General features: G+C 37.2%; 1 protein-coding gene across 3 annotated transcripts in view; it reads left to right on the forward strand.

The window, feature by feature from the left end:
• Positions 1–591: 591 nt before the first annotated feature.
• Il33 (interleukin 33) overlaps positions 592–19,643 on the forward strand; it is a 39,414-nt gene continuing 20,362 nt past the window's right edge. For 2 of the 3 annotated variants that reach the window (XM_042686919.1, XM_042686921.1), the window contains exons 1-2: positions 663–679; positions 16,629–16,686. The gene's annotated coding sequence lies outside the window, so the exon portion shown is untranslated. Of the gene's footprint in view, positions 680–16,628; positions 16,687–19,643 lie in introns of all 3 variants that reach the window. The other variant, XM_042686920.1, reaches the window with a different exon arrangement.

The following is a 19,643-nucleotide window of genomic DNA, read 5'->3' on the forward strand; positions in this document are numbered from 1 at the left end:
CGAGCCACCTTCCCAGCCCTTTTTCCTTTTTATTTATTTTCCTTTTTCTTTTTCCTTAGTATTGTCTCTTAGCTTTTTCACTCAATGTTCATGTTCTACCACTTGAGCTATACTTCTACTTCTGGCTTATTGGTGTTTATTAGAGATAAGAATCTCATGGACTTTTGTGCCCCAGCTAGATTTGAACTGTAATCTTCAGCTCTCAGCCTCAGGAGTAGTTAGAATTACAGATCCAGAGCCCAACTCTAATTTCTTTCCTTTCCTTTCTTCTTCTTTTTTTTTTGGGGGGGGGTCTTAAACAAAAGAATTTTATTTTCTCATTATTCTGTGTGGTAATAATCAAAATCAAGGTGCCAGAAGATTGTTGTGGGCTAGGTTTCTGTCTTCTCACAGATAGCCTTATTGTTACATCCCACGGTCTATTCTTTAGGCTACACATCAGATGCTTTTTCAAACAATGACAAAGAAGAAAGCAGAAAATTTGTGAATCTTAGGTCTAACAGAATTATGATGCTTTGGGCTCTTTGGAAGGGAGTACATACCAAAATCTCATCCGCCTATCACTCCCTTTTAAAGCCATTTGGTTCTCTGCCAAATTCTGGCTAATAAAAAGAGCAAGCAAGCCTTCAGAAGAGAAAGCCTGTAACTATTTTGGAGAGAGACAAGACAAGATTATACGGTAAGAATGAAACAAAAATGTGAGATACTTTTAGTCAGACTTTGTGAAGGAAGATCTTAAAAATCAAAGAGAACTGTCTTATCATTTCTTCAAAATAAATTATTATTGCAAAATAACAATAAGAGTGAATGATAATAGTTGCTACTTAACTTAAATAGTCCATTTTGCTTTCCTTAAAGTGATTTGTAAAATTAGTAAGAGATTGCCTACATAGACTGTCATTTTCTGTAAATGTTCTTCTTCCTCACCAATGAAACTTTGTAAAGCAAGTTGATAATTATACATTATACTTTTATGCCTTCTGAAGACAAAACTATTAGCAACTTTACAAGTGATTTTCAGCAAAATGAGGACAACAGAAGCACCAAGAAATAAACCATTTGGGAAAAGAAAAGAAATTGACCAAAATTGGTAAATTCAAAAGCTCATCAGGTTTGCTATTTTGTTTGTTAAAAAATACTTTATTGGCATAAATTGTTTCATTGTGATATTTACATATATGTATATAATATAGGCTGATCAAATTCATGTACTAAAAACTGTTAAGAAATACATATAAGCATTTAATTTACCATCTATGTAACTTTCTTAATAAACACTAACAGCTTGTAAAAATAGAAATTTCACCTTTTAAGTTTTTAGTAGTAGGTCTTACTGTGCTATTTTCATACATATGTAAAATAATGCTTCCAATCATATTCATCTCTATCACTGTCTCATTTTTCTCTTCCCCTATCCTGAAGCCTTCCCCCTGAAGCAATGGTCTAAGAGTCTTTTAAATGGTGTTTTCTTTTTCTTAAATGGTACATTTATTTCTTGTGTAGTCTGCCTCCTGGAAATTTCCCACATTTTCCTATGCCTTATCTTTCCCCATGGATATATGCCTCAGACCATCTTAGTAGAGAAAATAGCCCCGAATGCAGACGTATGTATGTGGTTGCACAGAAACCAAAAACCAAGAATGGAGTTTCCAGGTCTACAATGCAACTGACATGTGCTCCTCTGTCCTGGGCATCTTCAGTGTGACTCATGCTTGTATGCTACCACATTCTTGATGTCCTCTAGAAGGTATACAACTCTGTTCAGAAAATGACAGAATCTTCTATTTCTCAAAGTGAACAGGCCTTGGATTGTATCACATAGATGGAGTTTCCTTAAACAGTTAAGAAGATGGTATGAGCATCACTTTTCTTAGCTCAGATTTCACATTTTCTCCACTGTGTCTGTTTTCTTGGACTCTTGTCCAACTTAAGTGACTTCTGCACTGATGTCCTCAGCAATTTTAATGCTTATTTATTTGGATCACTGTTTAACTCCTAACATTTACAGTTAGAATGTAACTCTTTCCCTTCTTTCCATTTAGAGAGAAAAACGAGGCAAACATATTAACTTATGGGTTTAAATAGTCGTGTCTGAAAATAAGTAATATGAAAAGTGGGAGTTGCCACATCTGGCCAGGGTCTGCTAAGAATTAAAGTAAAAGAGCATGCTTGCAAGGAACTTCTGAGAATGTGTAAGTTTCAATTGTGATTCCAATTAAGGAATCAACATTACAGTCTTGCAGGGGATGGGAAGCATTGGGAGAAAAAATAACTAGTTTAAATTTTGGCAAACACTAACTAAAGAGGATCAGAATTTCCTTTCTCTATATGCCAAGTTGTGACAGGGATATTTAGAAACATTAAGAGCAAAAATAGATTCCTTGAACAGTAGAAGGAAATTATGTTAAAATCTCTAGTTATTTCATTCTCCCCTGTGCCTCTCCCCCACCCCCACACACACAGCAGTTCTCTCATGTTGATAACTGGATACAAAAATAACATATCTCCCTGGGTTGTGCCCAGGGCAATGAGCATGTGAGGGAAAGCCCTATACCATTGAACCATATCCCCACCCACAAAAGGAACTTTGAAAGAATAGGCAAAGCTTATTATGAGAGGAGAAATAAGCAGGGGGCAGTGAGGAGTTTGAGATATTTTGTCTCTGCCACAAATTCCTGGAGTATGTTGTTACTGTAGATTATGCTATACTATAAAGGTTTTGTTGTTTCTTTATAGTTTTTAAAGAGTTCAATATAGCATAATAGAAAGAAATACAGATTTTTAGCAGCAAACACACCTCAAATCCATTATCTGTCATTGACTAGCTATGAGATTTTGGATCTCGCTTAACTTTCCTGATTCTTAACATCCCCTTCCCAAAGTGTAACATATGTTAAAAAAAAAAACAAGGACCAAATAAACAACAACAAAACCCTACTTAAAGCAAGCATTGTATTGTATAGAGCAAGTGAGAAGCAGTCATTAATCATGGATTATTTAATGAATGTGAAACCTCTATCCCACATTATCCATTTCTTCTTCATGGCACCTCTGTGAGGTAAATATTCTCTATTTGTAAAATGAAGAAAGTAAGACTTGGAAAGATTGTACTAATCTAGACTAGTAAGTTTCAGGCTAGAAATTAAAATCCAGGGCCAAGTCTCAATAAGATAAAAGACTAAGTAGTAAGCATGACTAAAAACTAACTCTTAACAGAGTTGTATCTCTAGTCCTCTTTTGGAAGCCAAGTTTTAAAAATTCTGGGTTACCATGATTTTCTTTTTGTGCAGATACTAGAACTTGAATTCAGGGCCTTGCACTCTCACTTGGCTTATTTTGCTTGTGACTAGTGATAGCCATATTTCCAGTTCAAGCTTTTTGCTGGTTAATTGGAGATGAGAGTCCAAGCGTACTTGTCTGACCAGACTGGCTTCAAATCTCGACCCTCAGATCTCAACCTTCTGTGTAACTAAGATTATAGTCATGAGCTACTGATACCCAGCCAATTATGTTCAACTGTAAAAATATTAATGAGAAAACATTACAACCTTTCATCTATTTCCACATGGCTACATTCTCTGTTGTCTAAGGAAAGGGTTCACTGTTAGCCACTACATTTATATAATTTCTTTTGCCATCCTTATTGCTTGTTGTAGAGGGTCCATTCACAAAATTGGCTGAAAGCTTTACTTCTAATCAGCACTGAGTATACATATAATTGCTCTCCTTCAAATATCTCATAAAAGATTGTCAAAGTTTTCCTAGCGATATCAGTATAACTAATAAAGCTCTATGTTTCCTTAAAGAGTATAACAACTTCATCATTTTGTGCTCAAATCTCAACCACTTAATTTTTTAGCCTCCTAGCATGTCAATAACAGGTATTTAAGAAATGCTATTTAGTAATTTATATTTTCTTTTTAAAGGAGACATAATATGATTATCTCCACTCATTTTTCATTTAGGGACTTTTTATATCTTAAAACACATATCCTTAAACCTAAGTTTATTAGTGCAAAATTCCTCCTCCTTGAGATTTTATTTTACCATTATATTTTATGCAACTATTATGTTAACCTTTCACACTCTATAGCAATTCTGCTCAACAATACTTTAGCAGTAGTCAATAATTTATATGAATAAATTGTTACTAGTATTATTGAGATTATTAAGTTTTCTAGAGTAATAATTCATCCTAATATTTTTTAAACATTCCAACCACAGATATGGGTACCAGCATTCATTCTGATATAATTTAGTGACAATCTTCAACTTTTTTTCCTCACTAAGAAAAAAAACCTCCATGGAACTGAGAATGTGGCTTAGTTGTAGAGTGCTTGCCTAGCATGCATGAAACCCTGGGTTCGATTCCTCAGTACCACATAAACAGAAAAAGCCAGCGGTGGCTCTGTGGCTTAAGTGGTAGAGCACTAGCCTTGAGAAAAAAAAAAAAAAAGGAGCTCAGGGACAGTGTCTAGGCTCCGAATTCAAGCTTCAGGACTAGCAAATAACAAACAAACAAAACTCCATGGATATGTATCACTGAATGGATAAGTACCAGTATTTTTATTTCCATAGGTTAAATTAATATGTACCACTATTTTTTATTAGAGTGTACATATTTCTTTTTTACTGATTTGCTCAACAGTATGCTTTGGGCTAGGTACCTGTGGCTCATACTTATAATCCTAGTTATCTGGGAGGCTGAGAATGGGAGGGAGGCTTTTTAGTTCAAGTCAACCCAAGCAGAAAAGTCTGTGAGACTATCTCAATGGAAGAAGCCGGGCACGGTAGCACACAGCTGTCATCTCAGCTATGGTAGAATCTGCCTAAAACAGGCAGATCGAGATCTAGACATACACTTAGGCAGGGAGCAACACCCTGTCTCAAAAATTACCAGCTAGCAAAAAGAGCTGGAAGTGAGACCTTGCAGTAGAGCACATGCCTAATAAGCAAAAGATCCTGAGTTCAAATTCCAGTATACCTGTTTAAGTATGTTTAGAAACAACATAATCATGCTCTTCTCTATATGGTCATTAGTCCATATAACATACTGGATGTTCTTAACTCAAAGGAGTACAAGCTGTCTTACTGTTTGGAAGGTACCATGCTTAGGATATGACAGGTTATGCTATATCTAGCTATTCTAATTAATACCTTCATTATATTTCAGTGGAAGGATTTTTTTCCTCAATGCTGTCAAACCTATGACAACAGACTCAAATTAAGAAGCATTAAAGTTATGTCCATTCTGATGCAACAGCTTTAAAATAGACATTTTTAGTCTTTCTTTGAAAAGAGAGTTACTTAACAGAGTTCTTTTACCTTAGTAGTATTCACTTCAAGCCCAGTTACTAAGTAACCCAAAAGTGAGATTAGTAGGGATCCTACAAAAGTATAATGAAGGCAACAGTTTTGGGAATCGCTAGAGAGGCCCATGAAAAGTAGGAAGGGTGGGAAACAAAGGCTGCCACAAAATTACATGGTGTTAGCAAGTGTGATGCTCAAACTATTTAGCAGCTTATATAGCATTAGCAACAATAAGAAAGAAACCAGCCTTACCCAGCTATTGCAGCCCATGAAGCCATCGGCCGAATACCAGCTTTGGGAGGGACTCTCCTTTTGGCTTTTGTCTACCAGTGAACTTGGAAGGTGTGGCAGTAAAAGTGTTGTGAAATATGGAGAGCTCTCCAGAACTTTTATTTATTTATTTGTTTGTTTGTTTATTGTCAGTCATGGGGCTTGAACTCTGGGCCTGGGCACTGTTCCTCAGCTCTTCAGCTCAAGGCTAGTGCTCTACCACTTGAGCTATTTCCGGTTTTCTGAGTAGTTTATTGGAGATAAGAGTCTCCTAGACTTTCCTGTCCAGGCTGGCTTTGAACTGTGATCTTCAGATCTCAGCCTCCTGAGTAGCTAGGATTACAGGTATGAGCCACCAGTGCCTGACACTCTCCAGAACTTTTAACAAGCTGTTCTACAATATCAGTCACCATTCAATAAGTATACCCCAGACCCAGAGAAAAAGCCCCTGTAGAAGTTATGCTAAGCTAGTACCTACAGACTTTGTACAAGAAAATCATTCCCATGAGAACCTGTTTTCTATTAACTTCCAAATACAGGCAACTTAAAATAGTATTTTGATCAGAAAACAATTCTTACTTCTTTTTTTTTTGTATAACACTACAGATTTGTGATTTTGTTCTTGCTGTGCCTAAGTAATTTAATTAACTATAACATTTGATTCTTTTGAGTTAAAGTGTCACAATCGGGCATATGAAAGTTCTTATACCCTGGTTCATTTGTTCTCTTCTAAAATCATCTTATAATTTAAAAAAATGCTTCACCGAATTTAGACAACAAGGAATCCTTTATTCTCATTTTGAAAGTGTTGATGTTGAGAGTTTGCCAGATTTGTTCCTTGGTAGCTACATTACCTACTGGAAGATAAGGTAAGATTATGAATACAATGTTAACTGATGTTTAATTTTCTTTCGTACTAAATTTCAAATTACAAACTATTTCATAAGTTAAAGTTAATATCCATAATGCCTATGAATATAAGTTCTAAAGAAAAGCAATGAAATGAATGCTTGTGTAGTATATACCATTTAGCGTGAAAACAAATCTTACTAATACTTTTAAAGGCCCCTCTGGGCCATTATCTTGTGCAATTTCTCTCCTCTCAGAGGAAATATGCATGCGTTTGCAGGGTCTTTCTATGTAGCCCAGACTGTCCTGAAACTTGTTAGATAGCTTAAGGCTGGCCTCAAATTGTCAGTCCTAGAGTCTCCGTTCCTTAAGTGCTAGGACTGTAGCCATGAACTCTATGCCTGGCTCAGCTTTGACATATCATTTCATGTTATCACTGTTCCTGATTACTTAATACATTAGCTGAATGTATATGATACTGTGATATCCATATTCATTTTATATACAAATTGTTTGTTTGCCAAATAAACATATATATACACATATATATGTATATATATGTAATCAGATATGTTTATATGTTATATATGTGTGTGTATGTTTAGAAATACGTGTGTATAAGAATGACATTGCCTCATTTGTAAGGAAATGGAAAAACTTGGAAAAAATCATATTAAGTGAAGTAAGCCAGACCCAAAGAAACGTAGATCTCATGGTTTCCCTTATTTGCAATAATTAGTATAAATCTAGGATAATCTTAGCAGATGAGCAGAATAGCTCAATAACTATGTACATATGACCATATAGGATGATGCCAAGCAAAATGAGTCCCAAGACATGGACACAAGAGGTTTTTCTTTGTTGTTGTTGTTGTTTTTAATGTACTATGTGATTTTTTGTTTCTTTTGTATGTTCTTCCCCCTATTGTATGTCCTCTGTTGTTATTATATTTGATTTTAGTACCCTGGTACTGTATATATGTTTATTTGGGAAGGGAAGGGGAACAACAGAATGCTGAGACAAAGGACAAGGGGGAGCCAATGCAAATGTGATATACACAAGTCACTATGTTGGAAATGATATGTACAACTTGTGGGGGCGGAGGTTCGGGTGGGAAAGTAGGAGAAAATTGAGGGAAGGTTCACAAGAAATGTACTCATTACCTTACTTATGTAACTGAAGCCCCTTGGTACATCACCTTGACAATAAAAAAAATGTGTGCATGTATATATTGGTAAACAAAACATAACTGGTGTTTTACTGTTTTTATATTTTAAAAATGGTAACTGAGTGTGGTGGTCCATTACTGTAACCTCAGCTACTTAGGAGGTAGAAGCACCCAGGGGCAAGAGTTCAAGACCAGCCAATATACAAGGCAAAGGCTAGGGGCATAGCTTAAGTGGTAGATTATCTGTCTAATGTGCACAATGTCCTCAGTTCAATACCACACACACACACACACACACACACGAACACACACATACACACATACACACACACACAACTAATAGTATTACATTGGCATTTTGAAAAATTAACAGAAAATGACAATAATAGTACTATTACTGGCAATTATCATTTTTAAAAAATATTTTGAATATTTATGTCTTCAAAATTTTGTTTTAATAAAAAGGGTTTTTGGTTTGTCTTTTCTATTTCCTGATATACCAATATATAATATTCTTTTACTAATTTTAATATATTAATTCATATATATCCATGATATTCTAAAGTTTATATAACTCTATAATTATTTAAATATCAAAATGTACAAACAATTCAACTAAAGATATTATATAAGTCAATATCTAGAATATACTACTTGTTTGCTATTTCAAAAATCAGAAGTGCCTATGAAGTAGTAAGGTATAATATCTAATACATTTTATGTTGGGTTATATCATTAAAAATAAAAATATTAAAGTAGATAATAGAAAAATAGAGAGAAGCTGTATCACTTGCAATGCTTTTAGCTACAATAGTGGAACATCAAATTTAATATGGATTAAAACATTGCCATCTGCCTGTAATCCTTAGGGGGCTCAAATCTGAGAACTGAGGTTTGAAAGTAGCCAGGAAAGAAAAGTCTATGAGACTCTGATCTCCAATTAGTCACCAAAAAAACAGAAGTAAAGTGTGGCTCAAGTAGTGGAGTGCCATCCTTGAGTGAAGAAGCCCAGGAAAGTACAAAGTCCTGAGTTCAAGGCTGGTACCAGTATACACACATAAAAAGGAATCTTTCTGTATCAGGAATGGAAGATAAGGATGCTTTCACTAAATATTGGTCTGTGGTATCTAGAATAAATTTCTTCTTATTAATGTTTTACATGTTTGAGAAATGAGTCATACTCAAGTCAGCTTACTTCTCTCTGAGTGAATCAATTTAAAGAGATATATTACAATCTACTTTGAAGATGAGACTCAAAATATGAACCTCTGGAGCTGGGAAGTGGCTCAGTGGTAGAGTGCTTGCCTCGCATGCATGAGGTCCTGGGTTCGATTCCTCAGCACCACATAAGCAGAAAAAAGCCAGAAATGGCAGTGTGGCTCAAGTGGTAGAGTGCTAGCCTGGAGCTGAAGAGCTGAAAGACAGTACCCAGGTTGAGAGTTCAAGCCCCATGACCCACCCCACCCCACCCCCAAAAAATGAAGCTCTGTTATTTGAAACTCCCATGCTTTTCTTAAAAAAAAAAATAGAGAACTAGCTGATTAAATTAGGGTACTACTCTAGTTAAGATTTGGAAATGTGCACATATTAGGTTATGCAAACCTTTTTAAGGCTCTGGAATCTGAGTATTATTCCCAGAGTCAAAGCTGGTTAAGTTCTTGTTCTTAGATATGCGATCTGCTTTGATTATTGCCAATTGCAGATGTTCTTAGACCTGTTTAGTGAAAGAGGCAGAACATTGTTTTCACATATAAATTCACATATAAACAATTCTATCCTTTCATGAATAAACAAGGTTACTAACATTTTTAAAAGACCACAATTCCTTGCCCTTGCAAATTGATTTCCTTTGCTGGTCTGGGTATAAACATTTTAGAAAGGGTGGGGAATGTGGCTTAGTGGTAGAGTGCTTGCCTAGTGAAGGTCTGGGTTCAATTCCTCAGTACTACAAAAACAGAAAAAGCCAGAAATGGCACTGTGGCTCAAGTGGTAGAGCTCTAGGCCTTGAGCACAGAGAGGCTCAGGGACAGTGTCCAGGACTTGAGTTCAAGCCCCAGAACTGGCAAAAAAAAAAAAAAAAAAAAAAATATATATATATATATATATATATAGAGAGAGAGAGAGAGAGAGAGAGAGAGAGAGAGAGAGAAAGAAAGAAGACCATGTAAGGTTGAAAGTAAATCAAAACTTAACAGAAGGACCTTTGCCCCCACACACCTCAGTTTTGTGAAGTGATTCATAACCTAATGACGCAGAAATATAGATACATATATTTACATATCAAGGTTACTATTGGTTGACACCTGCTTTTTCCCTGTATCTTGGCAAAACCTTTGCATATTTCCAGTTTTACCCCCAACCTCTTCGGACTCAATTTTCATCATGTTTTCTAAAAGTTTTCCTTGAGTCCCCATTTCCCAGAGTGTTTTCCTTTTTTTTTTTTTTTTAATTTGCCAATCCTGGATCTTGAACTCAGGGCCTGAGCTATAGCACTTTACCACTTGAGCCACTGCACCACTTCCATTGCTTTCTGTTTGGTACTGAGGAATTGAACCCAGGGTTTCATGCATGCTAGGCAAGCACTCTACCACTAAGCCATATTCCCAGTCCTATTTTTTATTTTCTATGACTCTTTCTCAAGTGGGGCCCAACTACCTTTGCTAATTTCTTTTCTTTCTGGTCCCTCGGGAACCTCCTTTTCAGCTCACTATTATGCCTGCAGTTGTCAACCCTTTGTGACGTCAGTGCTTGCCTTTATTATTTTCTAACACCCTTCCTCAGCTCACCCACAAACCTCACCATTACTCTAGAATACCTTTCTCTAAAATAGGGAACATTGAAATTCTGTTTACTAACTCCCATTTTTCTTCTTCTTTCATTTCTTTTTGTTGTTGTTGTGTTGTTAGGGGCAGTATGGGTTTTGAACTCAGTCCTTTATGATTTTTAGGTAGGTGCTCTACCACATGACACACCCATAGTACTTTGGATTTAGTTATTTTTTTAAAATATGGTCTCATGTTTTTACTTGGGCTAGCTTCAAACCATAAGCCTCCTGATCTCTGTCTCTCAAGTAGCTGGGGTTATAGGCATAAGTCACTGCAGTCCAGCTTTCCATTTTTGTTTATGTGTTTGTTTGCGGTACTGGGGATCAAACTTAGAACCTCCTGCTTGCTAAGTACATACCCTACCAACTGAGCCACACTCCCAACCTTCTTTTCTATGTTTAAGTCTTTTTATTTTTGTCGGTCATGGGGCCCAACCTTTAGGCCTGGGTGCTCAACTCTTCAGCTCAAGGCTAGAGCTCTACAACGTGAGCCACAGCACCACTTCTGGCTTTTTTTGCTTATGTGGTGCTGAGGAATTGAACCCAGGGCCTCATGCATGCAAGGCAAGCGCTCTACCACTGAGCCACCTTCCCAGCCTCATGTAAGTCATTTTTAAAAATAAATTTTGAAAAGTACATATGAAATAAGATTTACCATATTAGCCATTTTGTGTGCAGTTGTGAAACATCAAGTGCACCATTGTGTAGTAGAAAGTATAGTCACATCCGTCTCTAGAACTTTCTCTATCTGCTATGTGAGCAATAACTCATTCATTAGTTAAATTTTCTTTACATTCTCCAAAGAATGGTTTCAGACTTGTTCCCACTTATTCCAAAAAATTCAAGCCAATGCTCCTTTCATCTCTAACTTTTCCTACAACCTAGATTATTAAGAAAATTTAAATTATTTCACAAAATCCCCAGGTTTATGTCTCTAGACCTTAAAATTTCAAATCTCTTCCCAAACTCTCGCTTTCCCTCTGCTCCTACAAGAAAACAAAACAAAGACAAGGCAAACAACAACAACAACAACAAAATATGTATCTTTACAAAACTAACCTTCCCACACCTGTTCTTACCCCTCTCTTCTCTGGAGATATTATGTAGATTTTCCTTTTTAATTTGATCTTTTTTCAACTGAAATATGTCCAAGAATTCTACCTTCCAGTAAAACGCAATACTATGCTAAGTCACCAAATGTATATTAAGTCTTACAACACCCAATAGGTTCATATAATTGTGAGGAAATTTATTATTATGAAAAAACTGAGCTTTAATGCCATCAAGCAAATGTCCCAAGATCTCTGCTTCATACCAGTTTATCAAGATATCAGTCTGTTTCCTTTCACTACTATGTTTCTTGGGAAAGTCTTCTTTCTTCCTTCTCCATTCTTTACAATCCATTGCCGTTGTTTTGATATTATCACTGTATGTAAAGGCCTTTCTTCTAAATCTATAATCTCTAGATGGGTTTCTACTATTGTTTTGTTTTGTTCTGTTTTTGGTTGGTCATGAGGCCTGAACTCTGGGCCTCCACACTGTCTTTCAGCAATTCAGCTCAAAGCTAGTACTCTACCACTTGAGCCATAGTGACACTTCTGGCTTTTTCTGCTTATGTGGTGCTGAGGATTCGAACCCAGGGCCTCATGCATGCAAGGCAAGCGCTCTACCACTGAGCCACCTTCCCAACCCCTCTACTCTTCTTATTACCAACTGTCCTAGTTTCCTGAGATCATATCCTCTCTTAGCCTTCCTAATTTGAGCTCATTATCTAATTCTTGGTTTTTCTTACTCCTTTAATTTCTTTTTCCATCTTGTTTGCACTGTTTAGTTATTTTATGTGAAGTGGTTGTATAACGAGGTTTCAATTCCGTAAGTCAGGTTAGGATTACAATGAACTTGATCACTGTCATCCCTTCCATCATTTTCCTGTTTCTCCCTCCACCCTACCCTCGAGTTACTAATTCAATTACATAATGTACACTGAATATAATGACTACATTTACTCACACTTCCTTTTCTTCTCTTACCTTTAAATGTGGGATCCCTAAGAGGTTCATCACTCCATGGCTTTCTCCTCCTGCCCATACTTAGCCAATCTAACCCACATCCTTACCCTCACACCATCAATTATTTTGCCTTCACAAATAAAGAGCAAGTCCACATGTCTATTCCTGGCCTCCCGTTACCCAGTTTCAGCTTTCTACTGAAATTCCCTTAGTAGTTCCTCAAGTATTTCAAACATTTTGTGCAGCATATCAAGCTCCTTCCTTGTCCCTGACAGTAAATCCCTCCATCTGAGATTCCTATCACTAACCACTACAGCCATCTTCACTAGCTTGCTTCTCCACTTCTCTAGTCTAGAGCTGATACATCTACAGCCAAGAGACATGCAGACCTTGTGGTAGACACACGCTGAGCACATAGGGAAATTAAGGATTCTAATCTTGACTAAGTTTCTGCTTTCTGATAATTTACCTTTATCTCCTCTTTACCAGTCCCACAAGCATTGCTCTGTTTTCAGTAACTTTTCTCTGGAGTATTTTAACTAGCTACCTAACTGGTCTCCTTTCTTCTGTTTTCTTTCTCTTCTTCCTTCAGATGGTCCTTAACAGTCTTAAAATTGTGTTCATAAAGTGATGTTTCTCACCTGTCTTCAGGATAAAGCTCTACCTCCTTATTGCACAGCCCTCTGCATACTGTATCTAACATAAGGTGTAAAATTTCACTTAGTCTAAATTGGATTACAAATGGATATGCAAAGGGAGGTGGTGGTGTACAATGAATCAATAAACCATTCAAATACAAACGATTAAACAATAACATTTTAGGAAAAAATGAGCAAATTTTATTCATAGTCTTGGAGGACAAAAATGTCATTTAAAGTAAGATGCAAAAATGGAAAGAAAGGGCTGGGAAGGTAGCTCAGCGGTAGAGTGCATGCCATGCAAGCATGAGGCCCTGGGTTCGATTCTTCAGCACCACATAAACAGAAAAAGCGGGAAGTGGCGCTGTGGCTCCAGTGGTAGAGTGCTAGCCTTGAGCTGAAGAGTTGAGGGACAGCGCCCAGACCCAGAGTTCAGGCCCCATGACCAGCCAAAAAAAAAAGGAAAGAAAGCTTTATTTATTTGATAGTACTGAGGATTAAACTCAGGGCCAACCACTCAACTATGACTCCCTAGCCCTTTTCACATTTATTTATTTATTATTTTTTAAAGTGTATGTGTGTGGGGGGTGTCTCACTCTTTGCCTGAGGCTTCCTCAGACCATAATCCTCCAACCTCTGCCTCCCATATAGCTGGGGTTACAGGTGAGAACTATCATGCTTAGCTTACTCTTTTTGATCGGGTCTTGCTAAATTTTTGCCTGGGCTGGCTTAAATCATGATTCTCTCATCTGTACTTCCCAAGTAGCTAGATTCAAAGATATGTGCCACCACAGCTAGCCAGAAGTTCTAAAAGAAAATGTTGATTAAATTTTTTTTTGTTTAGTGGGGTTTGGGGGGCGGGGTGGAGACGGAAAGGGATGGGAAGGGGAAACAAAGGAGGCTACAATGCTTGATAAGAAGTGAACTCATCATCTTGCTCATGTAACTATAACCCCTCTGTACAGTATTTTCACAATAAAAAAATAATAAATTTTTTGCTTAGTATTTGAAAACATATATAAACAAAATGTTATTAATAATGCCATGTCTGAAGATAAATGTCCTTGGGTGATATTTTAATACATATCACAAGGTTTTTTTGTTTATTTGTCTTTGTTTTTTTAATAGGGTCTTGTTATATAGTTCAGATTGGCCTTGAACTTAAAATCCTTCTGCCTTATACTCTCAAATAATGGGGTTACAAGCATGTGCTACCATATCTAGCTAACTTCTGAATATACAAAGATATTATATAAAACAATAATTTATAGAATTACAATAAATATTTAATTAAAAGTTGCTCAAGGAAGCCAGGTGCTGGTGGCTCATGCTTGAAATCCTAGCTACTTAGGAGGCTGAAATCTGAGGATCACGGTCCAAAGCCAGCCCAGGCATGAAAGTCTAGGAGACTCAGATCTCTAATTAACCACCAGAAAATCAGAAGTGAACCTGTGGTTCAAAGTGATAGAGCACTCCCCTTGGTCAAAAAACTCAGGGACAATGTTCAAGCCTTGAGTTCATGCCCAATGGCTGGCCAAAAAAAGTTGCTCAACTAAAAAGTAAAATTAAAAACTATGTGATATATTGTATTCTTTAGAAAGGTAGACACACTAAAAGTGACAGCATGCATTATGAATTGAGGGATGGAAAAAGGTAACTCATCAGTATTCAAACTTTTGAAAGCCAGTCTATCAATCCTAAATATACATTTAGCCTTTGATCCAGCAATACACACACACACACACATACACACACACAGAGGAGGGAAGGGGAAGGTGCTTTTAGTTGCAACAATGATACTAGAAAAATAGAAAAACCTGGTAACAATCAGTGTGTTAATCGAGAAATTAGTTAAGATATATTTATGTGGTTAAAAGCTATTTATGAAGTTACTTATAAAAGAATATTTTTTCTTTCTTTTTTTTTTTTGGGGGGGGGGTCCGGTCATGGGGCCTGAATTCTGGGCCTGGGTGCTGTCCCTCAGCTCTTCAGCTCAAGGCTAGCACTCTACCACTTGAGCCACAGCACCACTTCCATCTTTTTTTCTTTTTGCTTATGTGGTGCTGAGGAATCGAACCCAGGGCCTCATGCATGCAAGGCAAGTGCTCTACCACTGAGCCACCTTCCCAGCCCTAAAAGAATATTTCTAATGGAAGAATACTCATGATAAGTGCTAAATTTTGTTTTATTTATTTTAATTTTGTCTGTCCTGGAATTTGAGCTCAGGGCTTCTTGTCTGTTAGGTTTTGGCTGGTTATTTTCAAGGTAGCATCTCATGAACTTTTTGCCTATGCTGGCCTCAAATCTTGATCCTTTTTCTCTTAACCTCCTGAATAGCTAGAATTACAAGGGTGAACCACTGATACCTGGTTCCAGTATTCTTTTATTATTATTTTTTGGTCGGTCGTGGGGCTTGAACTCTGGGCCTGGGCACTGTCCCTGAGCTCATCACCTCAAGGCGAGCACTCTACCACTTGAGCCACAGCACCACTTCTGGTTTTCTGGTGGTTAACTGGAGATAAGAGTATGACAGACTTTCTTGCCCAGGCTGGCTTTGAACTGCAATCCTCTGATCTCAGCTTCCTGAATGGCTAGGATTATAAGCATGAGCCACTGGCTCATGAGCCTGGCCCAGTATTCATTTTTGAAAATGCAAAAAGCATCTTAGGGAGTAGTTGTAGTATGTTTCTATTTTTTTAAATTACCATATACATGGGAAAAGAATGCCAAGCTCTATTTCCTAAGGGTACAGATATTCTTATAATCAGAAAAAGAAGTTACATAAAAAGTTTTTTAACTTCTGTAGGAAAAGTGACAGGTAAACAGTCTGTTCCCTTGTATATTCTATATTCCAGAGAAAGCACTACTGAGAGTCCATTTCTTAGAGGTTTTATAAAAATTATAATTAAGCTCTCTGGTCTTCACTCCCAAGATGACAAAAGAAAGAAAAAGAAACAATGGTAGTACTAAAAAGAGTTGCAGCCATGTACGTCCTATTTGTTGTACAAACTGCCCCAAGGAGCACCCAAGGACAAAGCCTTCATTAAGAAGTTCGGCATTCAGAACATGGTAGAGGCTGTATCACGAGGGACAGTTCAGAAGCAAGTGTCCTCGATGTGTGGTTGCTTCCCAAGCTCTATGTAAAGCTCCATTGCTGCATAAGTTGTGCCATTCACAGCAAGGTGGTCAGGACACAACACCCTCACCCTGATTTAGACCTGATGGTGCTGCCTTGCAGCCACCTACCAAAACCTATGTAAGGAAATGGATCCTTAAGGACTGAAGAGACATTGTCTTCTGGGGGCGGGGAGGAACTTATTTTTTAATTAAAAATTAAGGTATAACTCTGAAAGTATTATACCTAAAATGATCTGATATTTCTGTTTAGCATTTGTCTATAAGAAAAAGATATCCTCCTGCCCATTTTAATCCACTCAACAACTTGTGTTTGCCTAGCCTCTTTTGTCTAATTCGTCATCTAATATTGCTTAATCTGTGAGTGAGTGAGTGCAAGTATATATATAAATCAAATTGAGTTGTAATTCCTTTAACCATTACCAAGTGCTGACTACAGGCAATGACATCATCTGAGACAATTCCTTAACATTTACAATTTAGGTGAGTATCATTATCACTGTATAAGAATATATGCTATCTGCTAGTGGAAAAAAATAGCAAAAAAATGAATTAGTAGTATCGATATTGTCCTAAGTTCTGAAATAATTTTGATGTAAAAAATAAAAGAGTAAATTTCAGACTCCAAAAATGGCATGAAGAATGATCATAAAAGAAAGAGCTTTTTCACACTAGGGTTTGAAGATAGGTTATAGTTTTATTTTTATTTATTTAATTTATTTATTTATTTATTTTTGATCATGGGGCTTGAACTCGGGACATGGGCACTGTCCCTGGGCTTTCTACCACTTTGAACCACAGCATCACATTGGATTTTCTGGAAATTAATTGGAAAATAAGAATCTCATAGATTTTCTTGCCCAGGCTGGCTTTGAACTGTGATTGTCAGATACCAGCCTTCTGAGTAGCTAAGATCACAGGTGTGAGCCAGTTTGAATTCAAAAAATTCTAAAATGGTGCTGGCTTTCTTCCAGCTAATGACTAGATGAAAAATGTAGTACTTTTCACCTTACCTTGTTCAATCTTGTAAGCTAATATTGGTTTAAAGCAGAGCTCTTCCAAATATGTCCATAATGGATGGAAAAGTTATAAGGGCAACTAATTACTGAAAACAATTGGGTAAACAAAGGCACCTATGATTCTTCAATGAAGGACTGACAACATATTTACCAAACTAATATGAACTCTAGCTATCCAAGAGATGAAGATATAGACTAAAACACAGATTTATTCAGAAATGCAACTCTTTTATTACTAGGTTGACTTTGGGGGGATAAGACATATATCGCTTTGTATAAAAGAGAAAACAAAGAAAAATTCTAGTTTTGTTTTGAAAATACAACTCAAACACGCAATTTTCTTGTTACTAAAGTGTGACTGCAATACCTCCGTGGATGCGGTAAAATTTTAACTATTTCCTGAGTAATTAAAAATTTAACTATAGTAGGCTTACCTAACTCCACTCTTGATTAGGTAGAAAAGTACCTACTATTTGTGGGTGCAACTTTGTTTTAAATAAAATAAACTATTCTGAACAAAATATAAACTGTTATGTAAAGGTCTATGGCCAAGGAGCAAGGAAAATCTTAAAACAATATTTTCAGCAAATTGAGTGGTGTTGGGGAGGCATTGGGTAGGCAGACCAAGAAAAGTGGAGAAATCTTTCCTATAAGCTTTGTATGTTCCTATAGCATTCCTAGCTTTGGAGTTGTTAAAGGGAGGAAATCTAACTTTAACGTATTAACAACATAGATTTTCTCCCTTTAACAACATATTCCATAAAATTTAGCTAATAGTTATGAGAATGGTGGGTCAAACTCAAAAATTAAATGTAAATGGCTGCTTACCTAAAAAGCCTAAGATAACCCAAGATAATTTTCATTCTTGGTCCATACCATTCTATTTCTCATGTTCTATTCAACTGTGGTAGAGCAGTCCAGTATCTTTAACCCAGATGTAAGCTCTTCAGCTTCTCCTACTATATGTAGTAATGTATACAAAGAAGTTAAGACAATTGCTTTGTATAGAAGAAAGGCTGAGCATTTGAAATTAAATTCCCGGTTTTGACTCTTTCCTTCCTACATTTTGAAGAGGGAGAGTGGAATAGGATTAAGAAGGCCCGGTGTTGGTTGGCTTAAGCTTGTAATCCTAGCTACTCAGGAGGCTGAGATCTAAGGATCTCGGTTCAAAGCCATATAGGGCAGAAAACTCCGTGAGACTCTTATCTCCAATTAACCACCAGAAAACCGGAAGTGGCGCTGTGGTTCATGTGGTAGAGTGCTTGCCTTGAGCTGAAGAGCTGAGGGATGGCACCCAAGCCCAGAGTTCAAGCCCCATGCCAAAAAAAAAAAAAAAGAAGGAAGGGGGAAAAGTCATCAAGATTGAAGTCAAAGGACTAAGATCTGGTCCATGTTCTTTTTTGTGAGACATGCAATGATTTTAATCATTCCCAGTGTCAGTATGTTTATACACAAAGTAAAGGGTTCAGTATAATAATTTGTAAAGCTCCTGCCTTGGAAGCATTTAATATCATCAATATGGATAAAAGAATCAGGAAAAGGATCTGAGTAAGGGATACTATTCAACCCTTGGCAAGAAGGTGGTGCAGAATAGGGGTGCTTCGCCTGCACTGCCTTGAGGATTTTGCTCATGAAACTGCTTTCACGTAGGCAACATGCATATAAGACTGTAGCTCCACCTAGAGAAGATAATTGGAAGTTTCCATTTCTATATATACCACTGTCCTGTGATGAAAATAAAGGAACAAGAAGCTTATCTTCTAATGAATGCTCTAACTCAAAAAACAATGCTCTCGCCGGGCGCTGGTGGCTCACGCCTGTAATCCTAGCTACTCAGGAGGCTGAGATCTGAGGATCGCGGTTCAAAGCCAGCCCGGGCAGGAGAGACCGTGAGACTCCTATCTCCAAAAAACCACCAGAAAACCGGAAGTGGCGCTGTAGCTCAAGTGGTAGAGCGCTCGCCTTGAGCTGAAGAGCTGAGGGACAGCGCCCAGGCCCAGAGTTCAAGCCCCACGACCGACAAAAAAAAAAACAAAACAATGCTCTCCTCATCCTGTGAGAAGAGTTGATTCATATGAAATATATATATATATATATATATCAGATTTAAATTATAGCTGCTTCTTGGATGACTGTGTGTGTGTGTGTGTGTGTGTGTGTGTGTGTGTGTGTGTGTGTGTGTGTGTGTGTGTGTGTGTGTGTATGCTGGTTCTGGGGCTTGAACTCAGGAGTCTAGGTGCTGTCCCTGAGCCCTCTTCCTTTTTTTCTTCATGTCTAGTGCTCTACCATTTGAGTCACACCTACAGTTTTGGGTTTTTGGTGTATAATTGGATATAAGAGTCTCTGACTTTCCTGTCTGGGCTGACTTTGAACTGGACAGATAACTTTTTTTATTTTTTTTATGGTCCTGGGCTTGAACTC

Source organism: Dipodomys spectabilis, unplaced genomic scaffold, assembly GCF_019054845.1.
Source record: "Dipodomys spectabilis isolate Male_0828 unplaced genomic scaffold, ASM1905484v1 ptg000098l, whole genome shotgun sequence".
In the NCBI taxonomy this organism is placed as follows: domain Eukaryota; kingdom Metazoa; phylum Chordata; class Mammalia; order Rodentia; family Heteromyidae; genus Dipodomys; species Dipodomys spectabilis.